The sequence below is a fragment of the Raphanus sativus genome, chromosome 8 (assembly GCF_000801105.2).
Source record: "Raphanus sativus cultivar WK10039 chromosome 8, ASM80110v3, whole genome shotgun sequence".
In the NCBI taxonomy this organism is placed as follows: domain Eukaryota; kingdom Viridiplantae; phylum Streptophyta; class Magnoliopsida; order Brassicales; family Brassicaceae; genus Raphanus; species Raphanus sativus.
Genome location: NC_079518.1, coordinates 26022516 through 26033230, shown reverse-complemented (window position 1 = coordinate 26033230; position 10715 = coordinate 26022516). Strand labels below are relative to the sequence as shown.

The 10715-nt window shown below is 39.1% G+C and overlaps 1 non-coding gene across 1 annotated transcript; it reads right to left on the bottom strand.

The window, feature by feature from the left end:
• Positions 1-2230: 2230 nt before the first annotated feature.
• LOC130499348 (small nucleolar RNA R71) lies at positions 2231-2335 on the bottom strand. The gene has a single exon (XR_008938226.1). It is a non-coding gene; the product is annotated as a small nucleolar RNA R71 (small nucleolar RNA).
• Positions 2336-10715: the final 8380 nt, after the last annotated feature.

The window sequence follows — 10715 nt, the reverse complement described above, 5'->3', positions numbered from 1 at the left end:
TGTAGATGGAGCACATCTAAATGGTAAGTGCATAGGTGTGAGTTAGTGGCTGCATGTCACGAATGAAAATATGGGTATATATCCTATAGCTTTTGGGGTTGTAAAAGCAGAGGATGCGGTGATATCTTGCATATTTGCATTGTTTTAGCTATTCATTCATAAGCATTTGTGCATCATATAGATTAGGATTAGGCATGTTTAGGTTGCATTTGGCATACATATGTCTCTATCAGGTATTGGAACACCCACATGGAGTTCTTTGGAGACATTGGAAGCAATGTGATCAAAAAGGAGGTGAAAGATGAGCATGGATGGAGGCCTTAGAGAAATCTTCTTTTGCTAAGATTTTGTGGAGACACAGGAAATTGAGTTAGCTTTCTAATGGAAGTGGTTTCAAGTCATTTGGAGATGTAAGGAGAAGTTACGATCAAATTACTAGAGGCATATCCATCATGGTCGAGAACCGCAGAGTGACCTTCCCGAGCGACCCCCTAAGGTGTAGCTCCCAACCAGAGCGACCAACCAGAGCGACCCACCTAAGTAGCTCGCGTTTTCATCGCCCGGAGACACAAAAAAGGAGGCTGGAGCGACCCTCGTCAGAGCGACCCCAAGGTCGCTCCAGCCCCCTTTGCTACACGATTTTAGATTTTTCAGGACCTTTTTTGCAATTTCTTATGCACGTTTTTACTCGAAAAACCTAATGTTTAAGGATGTTGTAGCCACCTTTTGGCAGATAATCTTTATCATATGAATACACAAAACTCTCTCAAGAAATTCTCTTTTTTGGCTTTGATTGTTCTTGTGTTCTTGTGATTTTCTTTCTACATCTCTATATGATTTCATCTGAAATCCACCATGGGTTAAGAGGAATCATGGAGATTAGTGAGTAATCACCTTTTGGATTCATGGGTTAGGGTGATTAAGGGTGATTAGGCTAGTTGTTCTAGGATGTTTTAGGTGTAAAGATCATACTTGTTCCTTGCTAGTAGAGTGATTCTTAATGCATCATTTGAGTAGGCCACTCAAAGGTGATCTCTAGGCATTTTCCCACCCAAAAGGTGTTTGATGAAATGCCTGAGTCAACTCTCCTAGGCTCTTAGTGTACTTTGCCAAAGATATTTGTTGTTAAAGATGCTAAGATAGCTAATAGACTTGTTAGTAATGATTGCTTGCATGTTATTCAACCAAAGACATTTGATGTTTGAGACATGCTAGCAAATGAGCATTCATCTAGACATAGAGCTTGCTTAGAATTGTGTCTAGGCTTAAGGTTGATAGTTTGATTTATCATTTACATTCCTTAGTTCGAAACCTGATCACACAAGGTCTAAACCCTATACCCATGAGTTCTCTTTTCCAATAGCTTAAAAGTATCATTTTATTGCTTGCATTCCTAGTTTTAGTTTAAAAACCATCCAATTCACTGATTGCACTTAGATTAGGCAAATACTTGCATTCTCTCTGCATTGAAATCCCTCAGAACTGGTTCGACAAAAATTACTACCACTATACATCATTTGACTTAGGGAGCCTCAAAACTCCTAACATCAAATTGGCGCCGTTGCCAAATTCTGAGTTTGATTTGAACATTGAGATTTAGTCATTTGCTTGAGACTAAGTCATTTTTTATTTTTGTAAGTTACTGATTCTCTTCTTCACTCTCTTGTGATTTTCAGGTGTATGAACTTGAGGAGCAAGGGTACATAAACCTTGTTCCAAGAGCCACAGACATCAGAGCTTTAGAGAGAGAGTGTACTAGAAAGAGAAGACAAGAAGAGCAACAGGCTCAACTGCAGCCACTGGAAGCTGCAATGGAAGAACAACAAAATCCTCAGAACCCCAATGGACCTCAACAGCGACCAACTCGCCCCATTGGCACTTATGACCGCCCCAACATCCATGGTCCTAGACTTGGAATTCGAGCACCAGCTGTGGCTGCTAACAACTTTGAGATCAAGTCAGGACTGCTAAACTGCATAGAGAACAACAAGTATCATGGGGCTGGCTGTGGAGGACCCCATTTGATCACTTGGATAAGTTTGACAGCTACTGTGGTATGTCAAAGACTAATGGTGTGTCAGAGGATGTCTTTAAAGCTCAAGCTATTCCCTTTCTCCTTGGGGATAAGGCACGTCAATGGGAGAAGTCTCTACCAAGTGACTCCATCACCACTTGGGAAGACTGCAAGAGGGCATTCTTGGAGAAGTTCTTCTCTACCTCAAGAACTGCTAAGTTGAGGAATGAGATCTCCAGCTTCCAACAGAAGAACTTGGAAGGATTCAGTGAAGCTTGGAGAGATTCAATGGTTACCAAGCTCAGTGCCCACACATGGATTCTCTAAGGAGAGCTTGCTGAGCACATTCTACAGAGGTGCTCTTCCTAAGTACAGAGCCAGACTGGATACAGCTAGCAATGGGTTCTTTTTGGGGAGAACTGAGGAAGAGGCAGAGGCTCTGGTTGACAACATGGTTAAGAGTGATGCAGTCTACAGTGGAGACCATGACAGAAGCAGCAGAGGTGATGACAATCAAACAAGGAATGAGATAAAGGCTCTTCAGGAGAAGATTGACAAACTCATTGCTGATAAGGCCACACAAGCGCAGGTGAACTTTGTTGGCAACCCAAGCCAGGAGATACCTCCTACTGTCAATGAGGTTGAGGGTTTGGAAGGGCAAGAAGAACTGTGTTTCATCAACAGTAATGGTAGCTGGTACAAGAAGGAACCCAACTTTCAGTACAACAACTACCAACAGAAGCCCTATTCAAACAACCAGCAGAGTGGTTATCAGCCTCGAAACAACCAGCAGAGCAACTATCAGCCTCAGCAAAACTCTTCTCCTAGCTCCTCTGCCCCTCAACAGAGCAGCACTGATGCCTTACTGAAACAGATCTTGGAGTCTCAGACTAGAAGTGAGAAGCATGTGGCTATGAGCTGAAAAACCTCCACTCCAAGATTCGATGGGAGCTACAATGAGCTCAACAACAAATTCTCCCACCTTGCTTCTTCTGTCAAGAATTTGGAGAATCAGTTTGCTTCCATGAGCTCCCACCAGAACCGCCAGCAAGGATCTCTACCTGGAAAGTCAGATCAAAACCCCAAGGAAGCAAAAGCTGTCACACTTAGGAGTGGTAAGCAGTTGACTCCTGTAACCCTCACCAAGGATGCTGAGAAACAAGGTGAGGAGGTAGCCATCAATCTAGATGATGAAGTGGTCATTGTTGATGAGAAGACAGATGCTGAGATCTTGGAGAAGATTGTGAAAGCCAAGGGTAAAGGAAAGGTTGGGGAAGAGAAGAAAACAACAAAAGATGGTGAATCTGCTGCTCCAGCAAGTGAGAGCTCTCCTGTCCCCCCTCCCTATGAACCAAAGCTTCCATTCCCTGGTAGATTCAAGAAGCAGCTGCTACAGAAGTACAAGGCTTTGTTTGAGAAGCAGATGAGTGAAGCTCAGGTTACAATGCCCATCATTGATGCTTTCATGCTGATTCCTCAATACAGCAAACTCCTGAAAGATGTTGTAGCTGCTAAGAAGAAGGAGATGGAGGGCATGATGGTTCTAAGTCATGAGTGCAATGCCATAATTCAGAGGCTTGATGCTCCAGAGAAGCTAGACGATCCAGGATGCTTCACACTACCTTGTGCTCTTGGACCTATGGTGTTTTGAGAAGTGTCTCTGCGATTTAGGAGCTAGTGTCAGCTTGATGCCCTTGTATGTGGCAAAGAAGCTTGGATTCACTCAGTACAAGAAGTGTAGACTCTCTCTGGTGTTGGTTGATCGATCAGTGAAGTACCCTGTGGGCATCTAGAGAACCTCCCTGTGAAGATTGGAAGGTATGAGATACCTACAGATTTTTGTGGTGCTTGAAATGGGTGAGGAGGCTCAAGACCCATTGATTCTTGGAAGGCCATTCTTAGCTACAGCAGGAGCTATTGTGAATGTGAAAGAAGGGACGATTGACCTCCATTTGGGCAAGGAGAACATCCTCCACTTTGACATCAAGGAGAAGATGAGGCACCCCACTGTATGTGGACAAGTCTTCACCATTGAAGAGATGAATCCTCCTCCTGCTGATGATAACTTTGATGAGCTACCACCTGAGGAAGATGGAGTGTCAACTCCACTCTCTGCACCTATTCCAGCCTGATCCAAAGGAGGCAAAGTCAAGCTAGAGACTTAAAACAAGCTCACTTGGGAGGAAGTCCCATTAGTATCCTTGTATATATTGCATTAGTATTTGCATTATCATTCTATTGCATAGAACAATGGGAAAATGAAGTTGTTTGCAGGTGTGGAGCAGAAACTCGGACATCAGAGCGAGGTCATGGAGCGAGGGAGAGAAGTCGCTCCAGCTGGGATCGACTTGCCCACAGCGACCCCCAGAGGTCGCTCGTGTCCTCCGGAGCGAAACTGACCATGGAGCGAGGTGTCCGTAGCGACGTCATAAGGTCGCTCCAGCTGGGAGCGACCTGCCACAGTGACTCTTCCACCTCGCTCCCGTCTCAGGTAACTGGAAATTCCCTTCTCCCATCTTTTCTTTGTATTTCACATTTCCATTGGGTACCTCACTCACACAGAGACTGTGTGATTTAAGTGTGGGGGAGGTACCAAGTATTTGATCATGTTTGTTTCCATGATTTTGAGTCTCATGCATTGCATATTACATTCTTATTTGCATAAAAAAAAATTTAAAAACACAAAAAGAATCATTTAGTTGCATCATTTGCATTTTTAGGATTGAGTCTAGAAGCATATAGGTTGCATTCATGCATTAGGGGATTTCAACCTTGTAAAGAGCTCATGCTAAGTACTGAATTTGTTGACCTTTGTAATCATGACAAGTAGCTTGAGCACCCTTTAGAAAGCTTGTAAACTTCGCGCCTTGAATGCTCCTCTTGAAACTCATTTGACTGTTGATACTCTCTCTTTGAAGCAAGCTCCTGTTTTAATGTCTCTTGCATATGGTCTCTTGTGTACTAAGTCATGGATATACACACTTGAGTTGTCCCATCTGTTTTACCAATCTTTTTGACAAACTCAAGTGGTACTCCACTCCCAAAACCCATACCTCATTTTTAAACCATCATTATTTGTTGAGTGAGGCCTCTTTGGAAAGCTTTACATGTGCATAATGTTGAGAGTATTGGGAACGACAATGCTTAGTCTCCATTCTTGCTAGATTAGTCACTCTATTGTCTAGCTATAGGAAGGGGGTGAGTGTTGTGATTGTGATTTGGGAATATGAAAGGTTTGACTCTTTGTGCTTAAGTGATTAGTCTTTTTGGGATAAGTGGAGAAGTATCTAGCTCTTATTGTGAAAAGTCTTGGCCCCCAAATATAAAAAAAAAAGAAAAAAAAAAGAAAAAAAAAAGAAAAAAGAGAATAAAAAGGGGGCTAGCAAAGTTGTTAGGAGCTCAGATTTGTTTTAAAATTGTGAAAATCTCTTATTGATTTCAAAAAGAAAGAGTCTGATGTCAAAAATGTTCTTTGGATCTTTTGGTGAGAGATGTGAGTTGGGTTTGACATTGAGGAATAATTGAATATCTTGTGTGTTTGGGAAAGGGTAGAACAATGGAGATTGAGCATTGTATGCATGAGTTGATCCCTTTCTTAGATATATTATGTGTAATGTCAAAGCTACTTTGTTTTGAGAGTAAACCACCATAAAAGATCATTTTGAACCTCTGATTTCACTTGCATTAAAGCCTTTGTCTTACCAAACCAAATGACTTGGACCAGTTGACCATTTGTGAGATGTCTATTAAGTTTGCTTCATAAATGTTAGAGAGATGTGGATTTGTGGTTTGTAGATGCATGGTTAATGAGTGTAGAGATCAAAGGAGCTGAGATAGGCTTAGAGAAGTTAGAGATGGATAAAATCTTTGCTCTTGCTATTTGGTATGATTATGCAAGGTTGTTAGGTTGAGAACTAAGAAGAGTTTCTTTTGGTTGTGAGTCCCCATTTTCAAACTTTTTCTCCTTGGTTCTTGAAAGTTTACTTGTGGACAAGTAAAGGACTAGTGTGGGGGAGTTGATATCTTGCATATTTGCATTGTTTTAGCTATTCATTCATAAGCATTTGCATCATATAGATTAGGATTTAGGCATGTTTAGGTTGCATTTGGCATACATATGTCTCTATCAGGTATTGGAACACCACATGGAGTTCTTGGAGACATTTGGAAGCAATGTGATCAAAAAGGAGGTGAAAGATGAGCATGGATGGAGGCCTTAGAGAAATCTTCTTTTGCTAAGATTTTGTGGAGACACAGGAAATTGAGTTAGCTTTCTAATGGAAGTGGTTTCAAGTCATTTGGAGATGTAATGGAGAAGTTACGATCAATTTACTAGAGGCATATCCATCATGGTCGAGAACCGCAGAGTGACCTTCCGGAGCGACCCCCTAAGGTAGCTCCCAACCAGAGCGACCAACCAGAGCGACCCACCTAAGTAGCTCGCGTTTTCATCGCCCGGAGACACAAAAAAGGAGGCTGGAGCGACCTCTCAGAGCGACCCCCCAAGGTCGCTCCAGCCCCTTTTGCTACACGATTTTATGATTTTTCAAGGACCTTTTTGCAATTTCTTATGCACGTTTTTACTCTGAAAAACCTAATGTTTAAGGATGTTGTAGCCACCTTTTGGCAGATAATCTTTTATCATTTGAATACACAAAACTCTCTCAAGAAAAGTTCTCTTTTGGCTTTGATTGTTCTTGTGTTCTTGTGATTTTCTTTCTACATCTCTATATGATTCATCTGAAATCCACCATGGGTTTAAGAGGAATCATGGAGATTAGTGAGTAATCACCTTTTGGATTCATGGGTTAGGGTGATTAAGGGTGATTAGGCTAGTTCTAGGATGTTTTAGGTGTAGATCATACTTGTTCCTTGCTAGTAGAGTGATCTTAATGCATCATTTGAGTAGGCCACTCAAAGGGTGATCTCTAGGCATTTCCCACCCAAAAGGTGTTTGATGAAATGCCTGAGTCAACTCTCCTAGGCTCTTAGTGTACTTTGCCAAAGATATTTGTTGTTAAAGATGCTAAGATAGCTAATAGACTTGTTAGTAATGATTGCTTGCATGTTATTCAACCAAAGACATTTGATGTTTGAGACATGCTAGCAAATGAGCATTCATCTAGACATAGAGCTTGCTTAGAATTGTGTCTAGGCTTAAGGTTGATAGTTTGATTTATCATTTACATTCCTTAGTTCGAAACCTGATCACACAAGGTCTAAATCCCTATACCCATGAGTTCTCTTTTCCAATAGCTTAAAAGTATCATTTTTATTGCTTGCATTCTAGTTTTAGTTTAAAAACCATCCAATTCATTGATTGCACTTAGATTAGGCAAATACTTGCATTCTCTCTGCATTGAAATCCCTCAGAACTGGTTCGACAAATTACTACCACTATACTATCATTTGACTTAGGAGCCTCAAAACTCCTAACATCATGCGGCTTCCTCGGAATGTTTTTTTACTCAGCTGTGTGGTGTGATAGGTGATGTAAATATTTGGCTTTAATCTCTGACCGATGCCCAACAATATCCAAGGATCTTATGAATGTTTACCTCTAAAGCTGATAAGGGCATATGTTTATATCACCTTGGACAAAACATGGTCGAAAAATTCAAAAAGACCCCACTGGTAGCTTTGGCCAAAAAGACTGCTCTGTTATATCGACAGGTGGAATTTGACAAGATTTTGAAGTCATCAAACGTCAAAACAGCCAACTATACGACTATTTGCAAACTGCAGATATTAGAATGTGGGCTCGTTCACATTTTCCAGGAGACAGATATGACGTCATGATAAGCAATTTTGCAGAATGCATTACTGGCGCGCTTAAGGAAGAAATAGTGTTTCCTATTGCCTATTTTGTGGATTCTATTAGAAAGATTATTTTAAGATGGTTTGCGGAAAGTCGAGAAAAAGCTGCTTCATTGAAAACAAACTTCACAGAAGAAGCTGAACTCGTGCTGCATATGAGACACGCCAGCATGAGTACATTAACTGTTCAACCCATTGATTCAAATCGTAGCCGTGTTACTGGTGAAGAAATAAACTGTATTGTTGATCTAGAAAAGGTATGAAAAAATAGATTTTAAAGTGGCTCATTTGTTTCAGTTTTGATTCATAGACTTCTTTTTTTGCAGAGGAGTTGTACTTGTAAGTAATATGATCTCGATAAGATATCCTGTGAGCACGCAATTAAAGTAGCTCAATGTCTGAAACTTGATGAAGCTACACTGGATCCTCTTTACATAAAAGGATACTTGGTTGCAGCGTACGCAGAACCTATTAACCCAACAGATGAAGATTTGATCCCACAAGCCAATGTACTTAGTCAACTGTGTCTGCCACCAAAAATGTTGAAACAACATGCTAGACTGAAGATGAAGAGATACTTATCTGCAATTGAAAAATTCAATTGATTCAAGCGTAAACTATTAAGAAAGAAGAACCAAACAACAAGTACAAGCAATCGAACTCCAGCGACAAAGAAAGGTAATAATCAGTCTTCAGGTAATACATCAACAAAGAAATGTGGTTGTAATCAAGCACCCAGTACTCCAATAAACAAAAGCAAACCAATCTACCGCGGAGGATGCCATCAACTAATCCGTCATCAAGAAAGAAACCAAAATAATCGGCAAAGATTACAGCACCGAGCACTCCATCCCCCATGGTGAGAAAAGACTTTTCCAGAGTAGCCCAACATCAGAGAAACCAACTCAGGGTGCAAAATAAAAAATCAAAGAAGCCAACACAGGGTGCTAAAAGACCAAAATCAAATAAGGCCGCAACGATTTCCCAGCGAAGTCAATCAACAATGACATAATAGATACATTATTTGGTTGCTTGCAAATACATTATCGCCTTGCTAATGTTTCTTTTGGTTTCCTTTCAGGACTGCCAGTGCATAAGTTGCAAGAGAACCTTTTGAAAGCTAAGATAAAATTTTCAAAGTTTCAAGCGTAATTTTAATATTTTTTTAGCTTGGGACAAATGGTTGCTGTTCCCCGCCCTCAGTCTATGTTTTTCTTGCGAGAGGACCTTTAAAAGTTGGTTTCCTTTAACCGGTAATTTAATTTAAAAAAAAAAAACAAAAGTCATCAAAAATATATTAAGTGTTAAAATATTTAAAATAATTCTTTTGTGAATATACAATAAACTATTAAAAATTTTGGTTTGTAACTGGCAGAGGAATAATCAGCTGAAAATTGCCACGGTTCCTATTTACTTGTCTTTAATCTATCAGTTGCTTGCAAATACATTATCGCTTTGCCAATGTTTCTTTTGGTTTTCTTTCAGGACTGCCAGTGAGACTAAGGTGCAAGAGGACCTTTTGAAAGGTAAAATAAAATTTTCAAAGTTTCAAGCGTAATTTTAATATTTTTTTGCCTTGGGCCAAGTGGTTGCGGTTCCCTGCCCTCAGTCTATGTTTTCCTTGTGAAAGGATCTTTTAAAAGGTGGTTTCCTTTTTAACCGGTAATTTAATTTTAAAAAAAACAAAAGTCATAAAAATATATTAAGTGTTAAAATATTTAAAATAAATATTTTGTGAATATACAATAAACTATTAAAATTGTTGGTTTGTAACCGGCAGGAGAATAATCAGCTGAAAACTTGCCACAGTTGATGTTTACTTGTCTTTAATCTGTCGGTTGCTTGCAAATACATTATCGCCTTGCCAATGCTTCTTTTGGTTTCTTTTCAGAACTGCTAGTGAGCCTAAGGTGCAAAAGAACCTTTTAAAAGCTAAAATAAAATTTTCAAAGTTTCAAGCGTAATTTTAATATTTTTTTAGCTTGGACCAAGTGGTTGAGGTACCCTGCCCTCAATCTAAATTTTCCTTGCGAGAGGACCCTTTAAAATGTAGTTTACTTTAACTGGTAATTTGATTAAAAAAACAAAAGTCATCAAAATATATTAAGTTTTAAAATATTTAAATAATTCTTTTGTGAATATACAATAAACTATTAAAAATTTGGTTTGTAAGCGGCATGGGAATAATCAGCTTAAAACTGGTCACGATTGCGTTTACTTGCTTTAATCTTCCTTAAGTGCGTTAATGCTGGTAATATGAAGATCTCCAACACAATGGATATATTAGAGAGGCCTTCAAATTTCTGAAAAAAATATTCTAACCAAAACGATTATATCCCTTTTATACGACATATGTCATGAAAAAATTACATTATTCAGTCTCAAAAGATTGTGACGTATCAAATAAAACCAATAATATGTTAAGCAAAATAATGATACGTATATAAGTCATATAAAAGAACATGAATACAAACAGTTTATATTTGTTGTGTATGATACTGACATATTGCTAATAAGCATCACTTCTGATCTTCACGTTGAAAAAAATTGGTTTCATTTTACTATACAACAAATGAGTGACAATATGTTTGTGTCCATTTTCTAAGGTTGTCTTGTGGACAATATAAATCTTAAGAAAATGGATGGGAGTATACGTACAATTGGTATAGTTAATAAAGTAAACATATAGTATAATCTCTTTGTAGGTTTAGTAAGTAATGGCACTACATGTAATATCTCTAGACAATGAAGTGTTTTTCAATAAAAGATGTGAGAAGACTTTTAATCATGACACAAAAGCAATGACAATCTTGTTGATCATACATGAAGGTAAGGTTATTGTTAATAATGCTGCCCGAATAATAAAAAGGATATTTTATATATA